Source organism: Macaca thibetana, chromosome 10 (genome assembly GCF_024542745.1).
Source record: "Macaca thibetana thibetana isolate TM-01 chromosome 10, ASM2454274v1, whole genome shotgun sequence".
Classification (NCBI taxonomy): Eukaryota; Metazoa; Chordata; class Mammalia; order Primates; family Cercopithecidae; genus Macaca; species Macaca thibetana.
Genome location: NC_065587.1, coordinates 25455864 through 25478161, shown reverse-complemented (window position 1 = coordinate 25478161; position 22298 = coordinate 25455864).

Below are 22298 nucleotides of genomic sequence, written 5' to 3'. Positions count from 1 at the left end.
CATCTATTTCTTCATTCTTCAACCAATACCTACTGCGTGCCTATTTGGATACTTGGCTTAGTACCTGGGTGATGAAATAATCTACAACAAACCCCCATGACACGAGTTTATAACAAACCTGCACATGTACCCCCAAACTGAAAAGTTAAAAAAACAGAATCCACACAAGTCTAAGCTACTTCCCTTGAGAAAAAGACTCCAGCTGAGATGAGATCTGAAGGAAGAGTAGAGGTTGCAGGGCTAAAGAAGAGTGTCCCAGATGAGAGCGGCATGTGAAAGGCCTTGTGGTGGGAGGAGCCTGGTAGCTCTGAGAAACTCCACAAAGGCACGGTGGTGGCTGGAATGCTCAGAGATGTGGGGGCACATGGAAAACCTTGTTAAAGTGGTTAAAATGATTATCATAAAGGTGGAAACTAATAAATGCTAAATAAATGTTACTCTCATCCATTTTTTCATTGATTTTTCACCCGATACTTGGTGCCTATTTCACTCTTGGAACTGGGCAGAGTAGGGGTACAAAGTAATAGATTCTACCCCTAGAAGCTCTCACTTAGGGGGGTGGGGGTGATTGTAATAGTTTGAGAGTAGAGCAATGGTGATTATTATGGATTGAATGAGAACCTCTCAAATTCATATGCTGAAATCCTAATCCTTAGTACCTCAGAGAATGTGACCTTATTTGTAAACTGGGTCATTGCAAGTGCAATTTTTTTGAAGCGCTACGGTCTCTACTGTCCAGGCTCGAGGGTGGTGGTACAATCATAGCTCACTGCATCCTCCAACTCGTGGGCTTTCAAGTGATCCTGTTGCCTCAGCCTCTGGAGAAGCTGAGACTGCAGGCGTGCATGACCACACCTCTCTAATTTTTTATTTTATGTAGAGATTGGGGGGTGGGGGGCGGACTCACTGTGTTGCCCAGGCTGGTCTCCTGGTCTTAAGCAATCATCCCATCTCCGCCTCCCAATGTGCTGTGACTGCAGGTGTGAGCTACCATGCCTGGCCAAATGTAATTAGTTATAGTAGTGGATCATACTGGAGTAGGGTGGGCCCCTAATGGAATGTGACTGGTGTCTATGAAAATGGGAAACTTGGAGAGAGCCACGCACACAGGGAGAATGTCATGTGAAGATGATGCTGGGGTGATGTTTCTGCAAGGCAAGAAGTGCCGCAGATTGTCGGCCACCCAGCAGAAGCTAGGGGAGAAACGAGTGTCACTTGCAGCCTCCAGAGGGACCCGACCCTGCCAATGCCTTAACCTCGGACTTCCAGCCTTCCTGGGGACTTCCTAGAGAGTACCCTGCCCGTCCCCTCTCTTCCTCCCCCTCTTTCTCGCGTGAGAAGTGCTCTGTTCGTGTCCCTACTCACCTCCCCTGGGGGCCTACAGTTTCCTCCTCCGGTCTGTGCAGGACCCGGCCGATTCTTCCAGTCGTCAAGGCTCCACTTCCTCCTGCAGCCACTAGGTGTCAGCAAAGCGTCATCCTCGGGGCTCCCGGCTGGGCGACCAGAGCTGCGCAGGCTCTGAAGCGCCGTCAGTGACGGGCGGGCAGCCCAAGCTTGGCGGGGCCACCGCACCTCCTCACCCTCAGTAGGGGATCTGAGGCTCAGCCCGGAGCCCGAACAGTGTGGCCCAGAGTCCCATGTCTTTGCTTTCCAAAACTCGGGAGGGGGAGAAAAAAAAATCCAGCAACCGTTCTTTGCCTTAGGAAGGTGATTCCAAGATTTCAAGGCCCTTTCTCACCCATGATGTCACTGGAAGCCACGGAGCAAAACCCCAGTCCCGCCACTTGGGCATCTGACAGACCAACTACTCCGTGCTTCGGTTTCCTTTAAAATAGGAGCAATAATGCCGCTCAGAGGATTGCGGTGAAGAGTCCAGAAGATGACACTTAACAAAGTTTAGGGCAGAGCCAGTCACACAGCAAGGCCCTGGGTAAAAGCACAGTGTGAGAAGTGGCTGTGGGGGCTGGGGTGTGGGCAAGGAAGGCTCCCGGGAGGAGTCGTCTTGGGTTTTGTAGGAGGAATAGGAGTTTGCCAGATGGCCTGGACGGAAACACCTTCCATATGTTCATTTACCAGTTCACTTATTCATTCCTGTCACAAAATTACAACAAATTTAGTTTAAAGGCCTTAATTGACTTTTTTTTGTTTTGTTTTGTTTTTTTGTTTTGGAGATAGAATCTCACTGTCGCACAGGGTAGAGTGCAGTGGTGCGATCTCAGCTCACTGCAACCTCCACCTCCCAGGTTCAAGCAATTCTCCTGTCTCAGCCTCTGGAGTAGCTGGGACTACAGGCACATGCCACCATGCCCGGCTATTTTTATTTTTGTATTTTTAGTACAAAGGGGGTTTTGCCATATTGGTCAGGCTGGTCTTGAACCCCTGACCTCAGGTGATCCACCCGCCTTGGCCTCCCAAAGTGCTGGGATTACAGGCGTGAGCCACCGCACCCAGCCTTTAATTGACTTCTATTTGCCGTTGTAGAATTGAGCAACAACATCTCATTCTGTAAGATAGAATTATGTGTCCAGATGAGTTGAACAGAAGAGATTTACAGACAGCAATGGGCAGAAGGAAGAAGATAGAACAAAAAAGCAGAATGGTCCTTTCAAAGTTACTTTCCCTGTAAAGGTTAAATCCTAGGGAACTTCGTTCTCCTGCCGGCTGAAACTGGAAGGCTGGGCAAACACCTTGGTTTGGGCTTGCTGGTGTGGCATGTCAGCACGAGTCACTCCATTTTGATTTGGTCAGTGGGGCCTAGGGCAGGAGCTCAGTCCAAACCAATGGTCTCTTATAAATTTGAGCGCTCCCATCTTCCTCCTGCCGCCCTTGCTCTGCTTCCGTCGTCTTCGCCCTTTTCCTGTTCCTCCTGGTCCTCTGGTTTCTCCTGCTCTGCACCCCTACTTTTCTCCAACCTCCACCTTCTCTCCTTCCTCTCCTCACTCATGGCCCCAGATGCAGCCACTGAGCCAGGCCCCAGCGTCACCCCCTAGCGTGATGGGGTGGAGGGACGGGCAGCTGGAGCAGGTGGGCTTATGAAGGTGGACAGACCACTGTCTCTAAGCAGCTGCGGAGGGCCTGCCTGTCCATCTGTAGGAGCCTTGGGTTTCAGGGGAACTAGTTCCTGGTGTTGGAGAGCTGGACTCAGCAGCCAGACTAGGCCCTGGGAAGTGGGCTGGAGTCTGGCAGAAATGGGGAGGAAGCCACAGGGCAGCCCTAACAGGCAGTGGAAACAGCCCCAACCCAGGCAGTGGAGCCAGAGGCCCCCGAAGTCAGGCAGGGCTAGAGTCAAGTCCCAGATCTCCTACTCATTGACCCTGTGATGGCAGGCAAATGAGCTTACCTCTCTGAGACTCTGTTTCCTCATCTAACCAAGGGCCATGGGGTTTTTACCCCATTGGTAATTCTCAGACACCTGGTCACCGACCTGACACGAAGTAGTTGCTCAATAAATGACAGCCTAGTTGCCTTTTCGCTCTTCATTCATTCATTGAATAGTGATTGGGGACTCTCTCCTGTGCTGCCTGCTGCTCCAAAGCAAAGGAAGGCTCCTTTGTCACTTGTCAGGAACTCCTGCTCCCTCCTAGGGCAGCCCCTGGTTAATGGAGCTGAGAGAACGCAAGATGCTGAGCCGTGGGGTGTGCACAAGAACCGGGAGGGAGGCTTTATGAAAATCAGGGTCCAGGTGCAGCCCCAGGCCAGGTCAGCTCACAGTGGGCAGGCAGGTGAAACTGGAGGAAATTGGAGAGACAGCAGGAGGGAGGGGGAAAAGGTAAAACCTTTCGCCGCCTCCTCAATGCCTATAAAGGTCTGAAGCTTGCTCAAAGCTAAGAATTTTAAACTCAAACTCAGACATCAGCCAATACTAAATGTTTGCAAGGCTTGGAGAACAAAAACTCTAAAGCGCTTCTGCAGTGATGTACACTGGTGCCATCACTTTGCAAAAATTAGAATTTGAGGCTGGGCGCGGTGGCTCAAGCCTGTAATCGCAGCACTTTGGGAGGCCGAGACGGGCGGATCACGAGGTCAGGAGATCGAGACCATCCTGGCTAACACGGTGAAACCCCGTCTCTACTAAAAAAATACAAAAAACTAGCCGGGCAAGGTGGCGGGCGCCTGTAGTCCCAGCTACTCGGGAGACTGAGGCAGGAGAATGGCGTAAACCTGGGAGGCGGAGCTTGCAGTGAGCTGAGATCCGGCCATTGCACTCCAACCTGGGCGGCAGAGCGAGACTCCGTCTCAAAAAAAAAAAAAAAAAATTAGAATTTGACAGATTCTAGTAATGTTGAAGATGCAGAAATCTGGAGGCCCAGCTATTTCTTCACTGGGTGTTTACCCTGGAAAATCTCTCCCACATCTGTACAGGAGATAGGCTCAGGATGCTCAGAGCAGCGTTGTCTGCACTAGCAAAAAACTGGAAACAACTTACATGTCCGTGAGAAGGAGAATGAGTAAATAATCAGCATGCAATAATATTATCATGCAACAGACAAAAGGGATACACAAGACCTTATGTATTCAACATGGGCATATCTCAGAAACATTGCCGGAGGTAAAAAACAAAAACAAACCAAAAAAAACAGGCAAGTTACAGAACAATATTTGATGTTTATAAGAATGTTTTTAAAACACAAATTATCTGCAGTGAAGGATCAGTTTTTGTATTTTACTATTTTTGACCCCTTATGGACTGAAAAGTTAGTAGAATATAATAAAAATGACCAGAAATGCAGAATGAAAAATACAACAAACATCCCCAATTTAAAATTTTTATATTAACAATTAAAACAGACTGTCAAATTATTAAAAGTCATCTTCTTTTTTTTTTAAGAGACGGGTTAGTAGGGGGGCGTCTCACTATGTTGCCCAGGCTGGTCTTGAACCCCTGGCCTCAAGAGGTCTTCCTGCCTCAGCCTCCCAAAGTGCTGGGATTACAGGGGTGAGTCCACCATGCCCAGCCAAAAGTTTCTAATCTTACTGTCAGTTTCTGTGTTTATCTCATCGCAGATTGATAACAAACAATTACCACCGACCAGACTTTGAGTAGGTGTTGGCAAACTTTTTCTGTAAAGAACGAGGTAGTAAACAGTTCACATTTTGGGGGACAATATGGTCTCTGGCAACTACTCAACCCTGCTGGCATCACATAGAAGCAGCTGTAGGTAAATGAATGGGTGAGGCTGTACCTCTGTAAAACTTTATGTCCACTGAAATTTGAATTTCATTGTCATGTATTAACACAAATATTTTTGTTACCTTTTTACATTTTAAAATTTATTTACTGATATTTTGGGGGGTAGATGTGATATTTTGATACACATACACAATGTATAATGATCAAGTCAGGGTAATCAGGATACCCATCCCCTCAAACATTTATCTTTTATCTTTCCTTTGTGTAGGGAACATTACCCAACACAAGTTTTCTCTTCTGGATATTTTGAAATCTGTAAGACATTATTGCTAACTATAATTTCCTTGCTGTACTATTGAATAAAAGAACTTTTTTTCTTTTCTTTTTTTGAGGCAGGGTCTCACTGTGTCGCCCAGGCTGGAGTGCACTAGCGTAATCTTAGCTCACTGCAACCTCCGCCTCCTGGGCCCAAGCAATTCTCCCACCTCAGCCTCCTCAGTAGCTGGGATTACAGGCACACACCACCACGCCTTGCTAATTTTTGTATTTTTTTGTAGAGACAGCGTTTTGCCATGTTGCTCAGGCTGATCTCAAACTCCTGAGCTCAAGTGATCCACCTGCCTCTGCCTCCCAAAGTGCTGAGATTACAGGCATGAGCCACCATGCCCGGCCTGAATACAGAACTTACTTCTTCTATCTAACTGTATTTCTGTACCATTATCTAACTTCTCTTTCATTCTTCCCTCCCCACCTTCCCTTCCCAACCTCTGGTAATCACCAATCTACTCTACCTCCGTGAAATCCACTTTTTAAGCTCCCACGTATGAGTGAGAACACGCCTATTTCTAATCCTTTGATTTTTTTCCCCAACTATTTAAATATGTAAAAACTATTTGTAGCTTGTGGGTTGTATAAAATGAAGTATTGGCCAGGTTTGTCCTACAAGCCACGGTTTGCTGACCTTTCCTTCAGCTTATCCAGCAATAGACATAAATCAACGTAATCTTTGTTTCTTTTTTCAGGAAGATCTAACACAGCTGCTGTCCAATTTCTCTTTTCTAAACAAAACGCTAATGATTTTGATTGAGTTACATAATTTTTTTAAGTATGCACATAGAAAAAAGACTGGAAAACATGCCAGATTATTAAAAAATGTTGAATTTGTAGTATGGGCCATTTAGGCAATTGCTACCATTTGCTTTATGCTTTTCTGTATTTTTTATTTTAATTTCCAGGAAGTTTCTCTTTTCATCATCGTGAGTCCTGGAAGGGTGCTGTGTTCTGTCCCTCTCACTCCTGACTGGCAGTGACTCTAAAAAACCCCCCACCTGTGAGGAGGCCTTAGAAAGTAGAAGTGGAGATGTGGTCACTGCTCTCAGGGGAGGCTGAAAGCGCAGTCATCAGCCCTGGGAGGGGGTTTCTGCACTTCCTTGGCCATCTCTGACCTCTGGGGTGTTTCACGTTTTTCTGGCAAACAGGATCATTCTGTGGAGTGAGTCTCAGGACCTTGGGATGGGGGAACAAAACTTTCTTGCTTTTTTGGTGCCCCCTGGGTGAAATAAGAAAACCACTAGGGGTGAGTCTTCAAAGCAGAGACAACCCAGGTGAGCAGAGTGGTGGGGAGGGTTTAAAAAAAAAGGTGGAGAGGAGCACTTTCTGTCAGCTAAGACCTCATCCAGTGGGGAGAACCACGCCTGCTCAGGATGGGATGCCGGCCTCAGAATCCCCTGGGACGTGGACTCCACCCCACCCATCTTCTTCTACAGCAACGGAATTGGTTTCTATCAAGGTGGGACCGAGGTGCTGGGCAGGTTGACCATCACCTCCCAAGTGATGAAGCAGCTGGCTGGGGATGTGGATGGGGAGGAGCTCACAGGCTGCCCGAAGCTCCTCCCAGCACGAAGCTGAAAACCAGACCCTTCTGCCCCTAAGAGGCTGTCGAGTGCTTCCTGGCTCCTCTTGTGAGAAAAGAGACTCAGCGAAGCAGGGTTAATATTAGTGAGTCCCCAAAGGTATTCCCAGCTGCTCTGAAGCTGTGGTTCTCAGCGTGTAAACCACAAACCAGCATCACTGGCATCACCTGGGATCTTGCTGAAAACGCAAGTTCTGATCAGGAACCGTGGCTCAGGCCTATAATCTCAACACTTTGGGAAACTGAGGTGGGAGGATCGCCTGAGGCCGGGAATTCGAGACTAACCTGGACAACATGGTAAGACCCCATCTCCATAAAAAATAAAAACTTAGCTGGGTATAGTGGTGCACACCTGTAGTCCTAGCTACTCAAGAGGCAGAGGTGGGAGGATAACTTGGGCCTAGGAGTTCAAGGCTACAGTGAGCTATGATCTCGCCATTGACCTCCAGCCTGGGCAAAAGAGTGAGAACGTGTCTCAATAAATAAATAAAAAGAAATGCAAGTTCTCGGTCCTACCCAAACCTACTGAATCACAATTTGGAAGGGAGGGGTGTCCAGCGATCTTCGTTTAACAAGCCCCTCTCAACTGTAAACCCAAGTTTAAGAACCATTGCTTTGCCAAGATAGGGTCTTGCTATGTTGCCCAGGCTGATCTTGAACTCACGTGATCCTCCTGCCTCAGCCTCCCAAAGTACTGGGATTATAGGTGTGAGCCATTGCATCTGGCTACCATTGCCTTTGGGTTTTGTATTTCTTTAAATTGTTCACCTTTCTGCATCTTTCTTTCACTAAAATAAGTGGGTGATATGTTCATTTTCCAAGACCAGTTTATAGTTAATGCTGCTGCTTCATAGAGTTATTTTTTTCACTAAAGAAGGCAACATTGAGTGGATTGGGCATACATTTTCTTTCTCTCCATTAATCCAGGAATTAGGAAACATCAACCAGGTGGCTCACGCTGCCATTTCCTGAGAGAGCAGTTTCTGTCCAAAAGATTGGTCCACATATTGGTCAAATCCTCCTTTTCTTCCAGGCATGCTTTATATTCATCATTATTATATATTCAGGAGGGAAACTGTATTCTTCTTTCTAGAGACAGGGTCTCACTCTTGCCCAGGCTGGAGTGCAGTGGTGCCATCACAGCTCACTGAGCCCTGATCTCCTGAGCTCAACTGATCCTCCTGGTTGAACCGCCCATGTAGCTGGGACTACAGGTGTGCATCATCATGCCCTGATAATTTTTTGTTTTTATTTTTTGTAGAGGTGGGGTCTCGCTCTGTTGCCCAGGCTGGTCTCAAACTCCTGGGCTCAGCTCAAGCAATCTTCCCGTCTTGGTCTCCCAAAGCGCTGGGATTACAGGTGTGAGCCACGGCACCCAGCCTTCAATTTTTCTTTAACGTTGGTTTCTCTGTTAGAATGAAAGCTCAGTGAAGCACATCTTGTTCGCCATTGCGTCACCGTCACCGCCACCGCGTACCATGACAGGCTAACAGGAGGCATTTAATTTTTTTTTTTTTTTTTTTTTTTTTTTGAGACGGAGTCTTGCTCTGTGCCCCAGGCTGGAGTGCAGTGGCGCGATCTCGGCTCACTGCAAGCTCCGCCTCCCCGGGTTCACGCCATTCTCCTGCCTCAGCCTCCCGAGTAGCTGGGACTACAGGCGCCCGCCACCTCGCCCAGCTAATTTTCTTGTATTTTTAGTAGAGACGGGGTTTCACCGTGTTAGCCAGGATGGTCTCGATCTCCTGACCTCGTGATCCGCCCGTCTCGGCCTCCCAAAGTGCTGGGATTACAGGCTTGAGCCACCGCGCCCGGCCACAGGAGGCATTTATTAAGTGATTGCTGGCTGATTTCCTCACACTCCAACCTATCACCACCTGTGGCTTACTCCCATTTTCTACGGGAGCCCCTGAGGCTCAGAAAGGGTGAGATGATTTGCTCAAGGCCATGCTGGTGGAAAATGAAAAAGCTAGGTTTGAACCCAGGGCTCTATCCCACCCAGGGTGGTCAGCCTCTCTGGCTTTCCTTGTACCATGGCACTCCAAAACCTGCTTCAACCATGCTGGAGGCCTCTCTCCTGGCTGCCCATGGTCACTGCACAACCCTGTGTACAGAGCCTGTCTCTTGCTGGGCTGGCGGGAGGTGAAGTTTTTGAAGCTTCCAGTACTGGAAATGTTGGTGGGCAGGGCACCCTGACCCCAGCTTTAAAAATGGGAAGCCTGAAATAGCTCTTTCTGGGCCTCCCCCTTGCTGTGGTCTTTGATGCTGCCGGGGTATTCTAGGCTGAGAGTCCCGGCGTCTTGTGGCTGCTCTTGACAGCCTCTGTGAGGAATCCAGGCTGGAAGCTAGGCCCAGGTCGGAGCCACAGTCCACCACAATAGTGGCTTCCTAAAACCAAATCTTTGCTCCGCATCTCGAGTGGGGGAGTTGATTGGTGGTAGACACAGGCATCTGGGAGCCTTGGCAGGGCAGCCCTGAAGAAGAACCTAAAAGAAGAGTGTATGATTTCTTCATGCAGCTCTCCTGAACTTCCATCACCCATTTGAGCTCATGAATTTGTTAAATTCACACACTTCTCACCAATCCCCTGATCCAGGCCTGCATTCTGTCTTGTTCACACAACGCCAGCAGCCTTCTCACAGGTCTGTCTGCACTCCCTCTGTTCCCCTACAAATCCCACGCAGAAGTCAGAGGGATCGCAAAATGCATATCTGATCGTGAGACCCTCCTGCTTAAACCTGCCATGGCTCCCCTTCACCCTCTGGATACAAATTCTAATTACTGACTCACAAGACCTGTGTGAGCCAGCCCTTGCCTTGTCTTTTCAGCTTCCTACCATGTAAATAAACTTTTTTTTTTTCTGTCCTGTGTACCCTTGATGAGTCCTCCAGCCACAGGACTCTGGCACATGCTGTTTTCCTGAAACACATTTTTCCTCCAGCTTACCTAATTATCCCCATTAAGAGACAGAGTCTCGCTCTGTCATCCAGGCTGGAGTGCAGTGGCGTGATCTCGGCTCACTGCAGCCTCCACCTCCCAGGTTCAAGTGATTGTCTTGTCTCAGTCTCCCGAGTAGCTGGGATTACAGGTGCACACCACCATGCCTGGCTAATTTTTGTATTTTTTAGTAGAAGCAGGGTTTCACCATGTTGGCCAGGCTGGTCTGAAACTCCTGACAGATCAACTGATCTGCCTACCTCGGCCTCCCAAAGTGCTGGAATTACAGGCGTGAGCCACACCTGACCTAATTATCCCCCTTATGCAGGCTTCAAATCTCAGCCCAGTGTCCTCCCTGGCTTCAATGGCCAGGCCAATCCTCTGATGTGTAATTTTCTGCTGTGCTCACCTCTCTTTGGAAGCCCTAATCGCACATGTTGCTTTATATGTATTTGTTTAGTTCTTTGATTTCATTTCCATCTCTCTTCCTAGGCTCTATGAGGGCAAGGGCCAGGCCTAATTTTTCATTCAGTATATCCACAGAGCACAGTATGTAGTTGAGGCTTGATAGGTATTTATTGAATGAATGAACGATCTAATGAATGAATGAGTGGTCAAACCCAGAGACTAGGACTTGACTAACAGGAAAGCCTCCTTAGAATTAGTCATGTCCAAGCACGAGGCCATGGAGACACCTGTTATGCTAATGAAAATCAAGGACTCAGATAAAAAGCTTGTCTTGTTCTCTCCACATGTGCTGATTTCTTCAGCTGAAAACAACTCATGGTTCAGGCACAGATGCTTCCCCCTCCTTGAGTTAGTGACCACCCCCATTCCTCCCTTCCAGAGCACAGACTCTAGAATCTGTTACAATAACTCTTTAGAACTGCGTGTCTTAACCAACCTCGTCTCAACATTCTCATCTGGAAACGGTGCATGTGGCTTGCTTGGCAGGAGATGTGGCCTGCAAAGTGAGGAATCCATAGCCTGGTGCCCAGGTGCTGTGTAAAAACATAATTTCTCCATTTTAAAACTTGTAATGCTTTCTTCTACCTTGGGTACTACCAGAACGCTCCAATCATCTCAGTCTTGAGAGTGTAAAGAAAAGTATCCAATAAATGCTTTCATTCTAGGCAGGGCTACTCATTCTCAACTTCACCACTTATTTATTTATTTATTTAATTTATTTGAGACAGTCTCATATTACCCAGGCTGGGGTACAGTGGCACCATCAGTGTTCACTGTAGCCTCAGCCTCCCTGGGCTTAGGTGATCCTCCTGTCTCAGCCTCCTGAGTCTCTGAGACCACAGATGCACCACCATGCCTGGCTTTTTTATTTTTTGTAGAGATGGGGTTTCGCCATGTTTTCCAGGCTCATCTCGAATTCCTGAGCTCAAGCGATCTGCCTGCCTCGGCCTCCCAATCAACTTCACCACTCTCGATGTGTGGTCGGGGCTGCCCTGTGCACTGTAGGATATTAACTGCATCCCTGGCCTCTACCAGCCGGTTGGCCAGTAGCAACCCCCAACACGTGATGACCAAAAATGTTTCCAAACATTGCCAGGTATCTCCTGGGAGCAAAATCACCCCAGGTTGAAAACTGTAGGGAATTAGGGATATTCATACTAGGGATAAGTACATTTCCAAAGAGGATAGTGGATGGGGTCACCAGTGGGATTTCCAGCAGGATTGTAGACAGGGAGGTGAAAATTTAGGACAAATTATGCAAAAAAGCAGGTGTTTGCCTCCACCTTCTATATGAGACAGACTCAGATAAACTGTCAGGGATGAAAGGGATTAAATTTCCCATTTTATAGATGGGAAAGTAGAGGTCCACAGGGAAAGGTTTTGTTATTGGTCAAGCAGTGAGACCTGGGTGCGTAAAACACACCCATATAAAAGCATATGCATGTAATATGTACATATGTATTAGATAAATATTTGACATGTATTATATGTAGCAACTCTATTAGAAATGTAGAACTCTTGAGGCCAAGACTTTGAGACCAGCCTGGCTTATGTTGTGAAACCCTGGCTGTACAAAAAATACAAAAATTAGCTGGGCATGGTGGTGTGCACCTGTAGTCCCAGCTACTCGGGAGGCTGAAGCACAAAAATCTCTTGAACCTGGGAGGCAGAGGTTGCAGTGAGCCGAGATCACACCACTGCACTCCAGCCTGGGTGACAGAGCGAGATCCTGTCTCAAAAAAAAAAAAAAAAAAAAAAAAAAAAAAGGATATGGGGTCACAAATAGGAAAGGAATTTTTTAAGGTTTTTTTTTTTCTGTGTACCCATGTGTGAGCACCCATATACTGACATACATGCATGCACACACAGACACAGGTGTATCCTAACCTCCTTGCTTGCTTTTGTTCAGGGAGGAGAAAGGCGGGGGGAATTTGGGGTGCATTTACTACCCGCAGTCTTTTGGCTTTGGGAACTCAGGAGGAGGAGGAGGCAGGACAGAAAGAGCAGATGGAACAGGTACCCTTTTGGTTAGCCAGAGGGGACATTTTTGGACTTAGTGGGAAGAAAAGTGTCATTTTGTCCTTTTGTCTTACGAAGCTATTTTCATGACATTCATTTGGTATTGAATGAAAGAAGCTGAATTTTACCACTGATTGTACATGTGAGTTGTCAGCGAACAACAACAACCACAATGAGTCTGGGAACTCCGGGAAAGTGTGATGGGGCCATGGGAAATGGCCCGCTTTTCCTTCATCGAGTGGTGGCCGATGCCAATCTCCTGGCATGGCCTGTCGGACTTCTCCTAGGATGCACTGTGCATGGTGGTGAGGACTCCAGGCATCTGACCGACAAGGCTGGCAGGGGGTGAGGGCCTTTTCCAGAAAAGGGGGTCACATATGCAAAATTATCAAGGTGAGAAAAACTACTGGGCAAGAGGGAGTGGAGGTGGCTCTGCATGCATCTGATGTGGCTTCTGCAGGGTATGGGAACAAGAATGGTGGCAGGTGAGGCTGGCAAGGCAGCAGGGCCCAGGTTGTGGAGGTAAATGTTGGTCCTGGAAAGGAGTGTGGGCTTGCTTCTGAGGGCACTGGGGAGCCATGGGAGAATTCTGAGGAAGGGAGTTGCCTGGCACAATTAGCCCTGAGGAATATTCCCTCTGGCTAGTGTGAGGAGTTGGGGAAAGAGGGAGAAGGCTAGAAGCTGCTCCCTTTGGTGAGTGAGAGACGCCAACCACCGGTGCTATCCAGGCAGGGGCATGCCGAGGATGGGGCAGGATTTCCCTGGTGCACCCATTCCTTGTAAGGGGGACCTGGGATCACAGCAGTCTCAGTGTGCAATGTGGTCCCATCTTTTGCACCTTTCTTTTGACATAGAGTCATGCTTTGTCACCCAGGCCGGAGTGCAGTGGTGTGATCTCAGCTCACTGCAGGTTCTACCTCCTGGATTCAAGCAATTCTCGTGCCTCAGACTCCTGAGTGCTGGCTTTACAGGTGTGCGCCACCCTGCCTGGCTAATTTTTTGTATTTTTAGTGCAGAAGGGGTTTCGCCACGTTATTAATGGCTGGTCTCGAACTCCTGGCCTCAAGCAGTCTGCCCACCTCAGCCTCCCAAAGTGCTGGGATCACAGGTAAAAGTACAGCCATAGGGCCCAGCCTGTACTTTTCAAAGCACATTTGTAAATTTCTTGTCTCAGACATCCTTTTGATTAGAAACAAAATGTTACATATACAGTGGAAGCCTGCTGGGTACTTCTCTGACACCACTCCCTTTTTTCCTCCTACTTTAATTTTTGTATCTTTTTTTTCACTTTAGCTACATGTGCCTAACCACAAACAATATATAGTATTGTTTCCACATTTTCCATAAGTGTTAAACTGTATGTATCATTTAGCAAATTGCAATTTTCCCTTCAACATTATGTTTCCAAGGCCGGGCCAGGTGGCTCACACCTGTAATTCCAGCACTTTTGGAGGCTGAGGTGGGCGGATCACTCGAGGTCAGGGGTTCGAGACCACCGTGGCCAAAATGGTGAAACCTCATCTCTACTAAAAATACAAAAATTAGTCAGGCGTGGTGGCAGGCACCTGTAATCCCAGCTACTCAGGAGGCTAAGGCAGGAAAATCTCTTGAACCCAGGAGGTGGAAGTTGCAGTGAGCTGAGATCATGCCACTGTACTCCAGCCTGGGCAACAGAGTGAGACTCTGTCTCAAAAATAATAACAAAAACATTTTGTTTCCAAAACTTATTTACAGTGGACTCTTGAACAATGAGGGAGGGAGGGGCACTGTCTCCTTCATGCAGTCAAAAATCCCCCTGTAACTTTTGACTCCCCCCAAAACTTCACTTCCATTGAACAGAAGACTTGCCAACACCGTGAACAGTGGAACAACACGTATTTTGTATGTTGTAGGTATTCTATATTGTAGGTATTCTTGCAATAAAGTAAGCTGGAGACAAGTAAACATTATTTAAAAAATCTGAAGGAGGAGAATATGTATTTACTATTCGTTAAGTGGACGTGGATCATCATCAAGCTCTTCCTTCTGGTCATCTCTATATTGAGGAGGCAGAGGAGGAGGAAAAGAGGAGGCTTTGGTGTTGCTGTCTCAGGGGAGGCAGAGATGGAAGAAAATCCAGGAATAAGTGGACCCACACAGTTCAAACCCATGTTTGAAGGGTCAACTGTATATTGCCACATATAGTAGATTTAGATCGTTCATCTTAGCTGGTGTGCAGTGTCTCACGCATAGGTATAATGCAAGTTATTAATCTGGTCTCTCTTTGTTGTTGTTGTTGTTTTGAGATGGAGTCTCGTTCTGTTGCCCAGGCTATAGTGGCGTGATCTCAGCTCACCACAACCTCCGCCCCTGAGGTTCAAGTGATTCTCCTGCCTCAGACTCCTGAGTAGCTGGGATTACAGGTGCCCCCCACCACACCCGGCTAATTTTTGTCTTTTCGGTAGAGACAGGTTTCGCCATCTTGGCCAGGCTGGTCTTGAACTCCTGACCTCGTGATCCACCCACCCACAGTCCCGTTTTGATGGACACTTGCGTTGCTTCCAGTCGCTGCTGCTGTGCACCATGCTGCCATGAATAGCCCACATGCATATGGAGCTATGTTACTTCACCTCTCCTTGATGGAGCTGTGACCCTGCCGAGAGCAAGAACTCGGCAACTGGGCTGACTGGGTTCGGATCCCAAATCTGTAATTTATGGGCTGGGCAACTGAGCAAGTAACTTAAGGACGCTGTTTTTTCATCCAGAAAAGTGGAGATACTAGCAGTACTTCCTTTAGAGGTTGTTGTGAAGATTAACCTGTTAGCGTCTGTGAAGCGCTTAGTACTATAAGGTGTTTAACATAATTATTATGCGGCTAAAACTTGAGCATGGGGCTGTTCTCACTTATTTGTGGGAGCTAAAAATTAAAACAATTGAATTTATGGAGATAGAGAGTAGAAGGATGGTTACCAGTGACTAGGAAGGGTAGGTGGCAGGGTGAGGTTAGGGGAGAAAGACAGGATGGTTAATGGGTACAAAAAAATAGAATGAATAAGATTTAGTATTTGATAGCACAATAGGGTGGCTATAGTCAACAATAATTTAATTGTACATTTAAAAATAACTAAAATAATATAATTTGATTTTTTGAAACACAAAGGATAATTGCTTGAGGGATGGATACCCAATTTGTACCGATATGATTATTATACATTGCATGCCTCTATCAAAATAGCTTGTATGCCCCATAAATGTGTACATCTACCATGTATCCATAAAAATTTAAAAATGGAAAAACATTGAGCATAGGAGAAGGTGTGAGTGGAGCTGTCCCAGCCTCATCTCTCAGGCTGTGCGACTTTGAACAGGTCACTGCACTGCTCCGAGTCTCACCTTCTACATCCATGAAACAGCGGTGTCATAAGGATAACAGGAGATGATGTGTAGTCTGTAACAGACACTCAACCAAGATTCGTTTATCTTTTCCCACTTCTTTTCCTCACCCTTGTGAGGTCGTTCAGGCACATGTCATTCAGGCACCTTCTTTGACAGATAAGGATACTGTGGCTCAGAGAGGTGGAGAGACTTTCTGCAGGTCACCCAGCATGTCAGAGGTGAATAGACTCTTCAGGCAATGTTCCTGGGGTGGGTCCCAGTGGTTGTGGTTGCCACACCCTGGAGCCAACCCATCTCCTCCTGCAGACCCCATTACACAGCCCTCATCCTTGACCTCCAATCCTACCCTCCTCACTTAGCCTCCAAGTTTGGCCACCCGCTGCGTTCTTGTGATGAGGTGGAACAGACACAGTCATCCATGTGGCCTTTTAGAAACAGCTACCAAATGCTCCCGTATCGTAGCAACCTCAGAATCAAAACAAGCTCTTATTGAAAGATCCAGGAAAGACAGGGAGCTGGAAAGCCCACTCCCCAAACCAGCCAGCCCTCTGAAGATTCCTGCTGCTGGGGTTTCAGTTCAGGGAGCTTATTTGATTTGCATCTTCAAATTTAAAGGAGTGCCCTCCCCGCTCCACATTGTTAACTTCTAGCAGACTGTGGCTGGGAGCCAGCAAGCGGGTTTTAAATACACAAAAGGAAACAGAGCATGGCGAGGTCTGGAGGAGAGAAGCCATCAGAGAGTGGGTGTTCCGGGGGGTGGCAGATCGCAGAGGCATTGCACCATGCCTGGAGCCAGGGAATGACCTTGTCTTGGCCCTTGAAGTTTCTGGAGGCTGAACTTAAGCGCTGCAGCCCCTTGTACTCACTGCTTAGCCTTTAGTTGGTTCCTTGCAATGAAATCCCAAAAGGGAAAGCCAGGAGGCCTTAAAGATCTCTTGATCCAATGGTTTCCAAACTTTTTTTTTTTTTTTTTTTTTTTTTGAGATGGAGTTTATCTCTTGTTGCCCAGGCTGGAGTGCAATGGCATAATCTTGCTTCACCACAACCTCCACCTCCCAGCTTCAATCAATTCTCCTGTCTTAGCCTCCCAAGTAGCTAGGATTACAGGCATAAGCCACCATGCCCTGCTAATTTTGTATTTTTAGTAGAGACAGGGTTTCACCATGTTGTTCAAGCTGGTCTCGAACTCCTGACCTCAGGTGATCTGCCCGTATCGGCCTCCCAAAGTGCCAGGATTACAGTCATGAGCCACCGCTCCCGGCCCCAAACTTTTTTTTTTTAAGCAAAGAAAGTGTTTCCTGGATAACCTCACATAAAGCATCCCAGTATGTAAAGCAGGTAACAGTGTTGGAAGTGAGGAACCTGGAATTCTGTCCATGGGGACTCTTCCCCTCGTCCTCCCAGACACATAAACCCTTCAGCTTATGCTTCCAACGTCAGTGTCCAGAGTTCAGAGAAATCCAGCCCCTTCATTCATAGATGGAGACATTATTGTTAGTCTTAGTAAATATAAGCTAACTACCAGTATTTACACTTTAAACATGCCTGGCCTAGGAGAATGATTTTATGTGTCCGATAGGATCAAATCCCCACAACTACCTGAGAAGCTAAGTATTCTAATGACCCCCGTTTTGCAGGTGGGTAAACAGAAGTCTAGAGAGGTACAATCACTTCCCAAAGTCAGCCAGCTGTTAAGTGGTGAGGGCAGAATTCAGAGCCCAATGTGGCTGACTCTATAGCCTGTGCCATTCATCCCTATATGGGTTGCCCACGGAGGTTAGAGACTGTCCCACAGTCTCACAGGAGCTGAGCTGGGACAATGAGGGGGCCCAGTGTGGAGGGAAGCTCACAGGTGTGTGGGGCTGGAGCTCTGGGTCCAAGATGTTTATCAGGCAGCCATCCCGGCTGGTAAGAGACTGAGGGTGAGTGGTCAATGAGCATGAGAGGAGGAAGGGAGCCTTGGGAGACCACACTGGGGAACCTGGAACTAGGGAGCTATAGCAGGTGTCTGAGCTAGAGAATTAAATCGTACCCTTGGTTGTACATCAATATTGGGACAATAGGCCCAGATGTGTCATTCCTAATAATCACAATGGTGCAGGATGGTGCTCAAAGCACTTTACCGGCATGATCTTAATCATCAAAAAGCCTCTATGAGAGAGGTGATGCCATGATACCCATTTTACAGATGAGGTCGCTGGGGGCTCAGGAAAGTGAAGTGCTTTGTCCAGGGTCACATGGCTGATGAGTCGGGGAGCTGACACTTGAAGCCAGGACTGGCTGACTTTCAAGCCCATGTGCCTCTGTCAGTTAAGTGTGGTGATGGTAATGCTGTGTAACAAGCCCCCAAATCTCAGTGCTGCAGGACAGTAAGTATTGATTTAGCTCACATGTCTAATGTGGGTTGGCTGAGCCAGGCTGAACTCAGCTGGGCAGCTGTGTGCTCATCCGTGTGTCTCTCATCCTCTCCTGGGATCAGTGGACCAGCCTTGGCATATGCCCCTCCTGCTCGTGGCAGGAGTGCAAGGGAATGAGCAGAAACACACAGAGTCACTCCTGCCTCATTCTATTGACCCCAGCAAGTCAGAAGGCCAAACCCAGTGTCAGTAGGTGGGAAATGGTACTCTGTTCCTTTAATAGGAGGAACTGCAAAGTCGCTTGGTAAGGGTGAGAATACAAAGAAGGGTAAAGAATTGGAGGCAAGTTTTGCATTATACCATATTGTCTGTGCTGGTTTAAAATATGTCCACACAGTCTTTGATAATCCCTTCAAAAGATGGAGCCTAATTCTACATCTCTTGAGTGTGGGCTAGCCTCACTGACTCCCCTTTAATGAATAGAGCAAGGTGGAAGTGATCGTGTGCAACTTCCAAGGCAAGGTCATAGAAGACATTGTGGCTCCCTCCTCTCTCTCTTGAGGAGCACCCACTCTAGGGAAGCCAGCCGCCATGTTGTGGGGATACTCAATCAGCCCAACGGAGAGACCCATGTGGTGAGGACCTGTGGTCTCCAGCCAGCAGCTGTGTGAGTGACCCATCTTGGAACCAGCTCCTCCAGCCCCAGTTCAGTCGTCAGATGAGACTGCAGCTGCAGCTGACATCCGGATTGCAACCTGATGAGAGACCAGAGTCAGAACTGCTCAGACTAAAGTTGCTCCTGAATTCCTGACCCACAGGAACTGTGAGACAACTGTTTATTGTTTTAAGTTGCCAAGTTCTGGGGTAAATTTGCCTGCAGCAATAGATACGAATGCTGTGTCTAAATATTCTGCCAACTCACTGCTGCCATAGCAAGGCCCATCATAACAAGCGAGGCTTGGATGGAAGCAGCTTTGTCTTCTCCCCAGAGAACCAGCAAAATCCCAACAATTTACCAAGATTAGAGAACCAAAAATACTCATGGTAAACTATAGTTGTTAAGAAACATCTGTTTTTGAGCTGCCTAAATTGGGTAGTTCTCAAAAGGAATAAAAATGTATCAGAGGATGGGGACAGCTGGGTGGGGACCGATGCCAACTGCCTGGCAGGCTCAGCTGGTCACTCGGGTTCCTTCTCAGAGCTGAGGCAGGGAGAAAGATCCAAACAAAGATCTGATGGGGCAAATTAGACAGAGTTGCCTGTAGCAAGGCATTGAGGGCTGTGTCCAGCTGCAGGGGCAGTACTTATGCTCACTGCATTCCTACTATGTGCCAGGTGCGTGGTGGGCACCTGCATGTGAGGACCAGGCATTGGGGTGTTGGAAGATTTTGGCTTTAGGCCAGGACTAAAGGGTGAGAGGCAGTATGGAGAAGGAATTAAGGACCTGTGGAGAGGCCTGGGCTTGAATCCTTGCATTGATGCTTACCAGCTGTGAGGCTTGTACGTGGCCACTTAAATACTCTGGGCCAGTTTCCTAAACTGTAAAATGGGCGTAGTCACAGTGCCTACTTGACCCATCCTTGTGGTCCTCTCAGGCTTGCTTTGTAGGACTCCTCCCGGACTCCTCAGGTTTTATCAGTCCTGGTGCCCTTCCACTGTAGCACATCCCTGGATCACAGTGTGGGTTCAGGAATAGACACATGACCCAAGGGAGGCCAGTCAGGTGAATATAGGGAGATATTCTTTCTTTCTTAAGGTGGCTACATTTAGGACATGAGCCAGGGCTGCTAGTGTCACCCATCACGTGTACCATATGAAGAGCTCTTGTCTGAGACCTGGCAAGAGATGATGGAGCCTAATGACATTGTTAAAGATCCTGGATCGGCTGGGTACAGTGGCTCATGCCTGTAATCCCAGCACTTTGGGAGGCCGAGGCGGGCAGATCAGGAGGCCAGGAGATCGAGAGCATCCTGGCGAACACAGTGAAACCCCGTCTCTACTAAAAATACGAAAAAAAAATTAGCCGGGCGTGGTAGCGGGTGCCTGTAGTCCCAGCTTCTTGGGAGGCTGAGGCAGGAGAATGGCATGAACCCAGGAGGTGACGGAGCTTGCAGTGAGCAGAGATCGCGCCACTGTACTCCAGCCTGGGAGATAGAGTGAGACTCCGTCTCAAAAAAAAAAAAAAAAAAAAAAAAATAGATCCTGGATCCAGCCATACCTGAAGCGTATCCAGTATTCCTGCTGAGTATCTGTACTAGTCAATGTTCTCCAAATAATACGCACAGGCATAACTCAGAGATATTGTAGATTTGGTTGCAGGCCACCTCAAAACAAATATTGCAATAAAGTGAGTCATAGGAATTTTTGATTTCCCAGTGCATATAAAAGTTACACTATACTGTAGTCTATTAAGTGTGCAATACCATTGTCTGAAAACCACTGTACATACCTTAATTAAAAATACTTTATTGCTAGCAATCATCTGAGCCTTCTGCAAACTGTAATCATTTTGCTGGTGGAGGGTCATGCCTTGATGTTGATGGCTGCTGACTGATCAGGGTGGTGGTTGCTGAAGGTTGGGGTAGCTGTGGCAGTTTCTTAAAATATGACAACAATAAAGTTGGCCACATTGACGGACTCTTTAGTTAAAGATTTCACTGAAGCATGTGATACTGTTTGATAGCACTTTACCCCCAGTAGAACTTCTTTCAAAATTGGAGTTAATCCTCTCCAATCCTGCTGCTGCTTTAGCTATTAAGTGTATGCAATATTCTAAATGTGGCCAGGTGCAGTGGCTCATGCCTGTAATCCCAGCACTTTGGGAGGCCCAGGTGGGTGGATCACCTGAGGTCAAGAGTTCGAGACCAGTCTAATCAATATGGTGAAACCTCATCTCTACTAAAAATACAAAAATTAGCTGGGTGTGGTGGTGGGCATCTGTAGTTCCAGCTACTTGGGAGGCTGAGGCTGGAGAATCACTTGAACCCGGGAGGCGGAGGTTGTAGTGAGTTGAGATTGCACCACTGCACTCCGGTCTGGGTGACAGAGTGAGACTCCATCTCAAAAAAAAAAAAAAAAAAAAAAAAAAAAAAATATATATATATATATATATATGTACACGCACTCTAAATGTTTATTGTCTTATCAACGATGTTCACAGCATCCTCACCAGTCGTAGATTCCACCTCAAAAACCACTTTCTTTGTTCATCTATAAAAAGCAGTTTCCCATTCATTTAAGTTGTTTTTTTCAAAGAGTTAGAATCTCACTTTGGCACCCAGACTGGAGTGCAGTGGTTGTGATCATAGCTCACTGCAGCCTCAAATTCCTGGGCTCAAGTGATCCTCCTGCCTCAGCCTTCCAAGTAGCTTAGGACTACAGGTGTACACCACCGCACCCAGCTTAAAGTTGTATTATGAGATTGCAGCAGTTCAAGAACCAGCAGCCTGGATACTCAAGAAAAACTCATGTTTTTGTTTGATTTGGAAAACAGGAGAAGATCGGTGTCCCAGCTCAATGACAGTAGTCAGGAAAATTTCTCTCTAACTCGCAGGAGTATAAGCCATTTGTTCTATCCAGGCCTTTAACGGATTGGGTGAGGGCCACCCATATCAGGGAAGATAATTTACTCAGTCTACCAATTTATGTGTTAATCTTATCCAAAAACACCCTCACAGACACACCCAGAATAATGTTTGACCAAATATCTGGGCACCCTATGGCTCAGTCAAGTTGACACACAAAATTAACCATCACAGTGTCCAAGTTACGTGATCTAATACCTTCCCCGATTTATTTTATTTTATTATTTTTTTGTTTTGTTTTGTTTTTTAGATGGAGTCTTGCTCTGTCGCCAGGCTGGAGTGCAGTGGCAGGATCTCTTTTCACCCCAACCTCTGCCTCCTGGGTTCAAGTGATTCTCCTGCCTCGGCCTCCCAAGCAGCTGGGACTACAGGTGCGCACCACTACGCCCACCTAATTTTTGTACTTTTTTTAGTAGAGACGGGGTTTCACCATGTTGACCAGGATGGTCTTGATCTCTTGACTTCATGATCCACCCGTCTCGGCCTCCCAGAGTGCTGGGATTACAGCTGTGAACCAC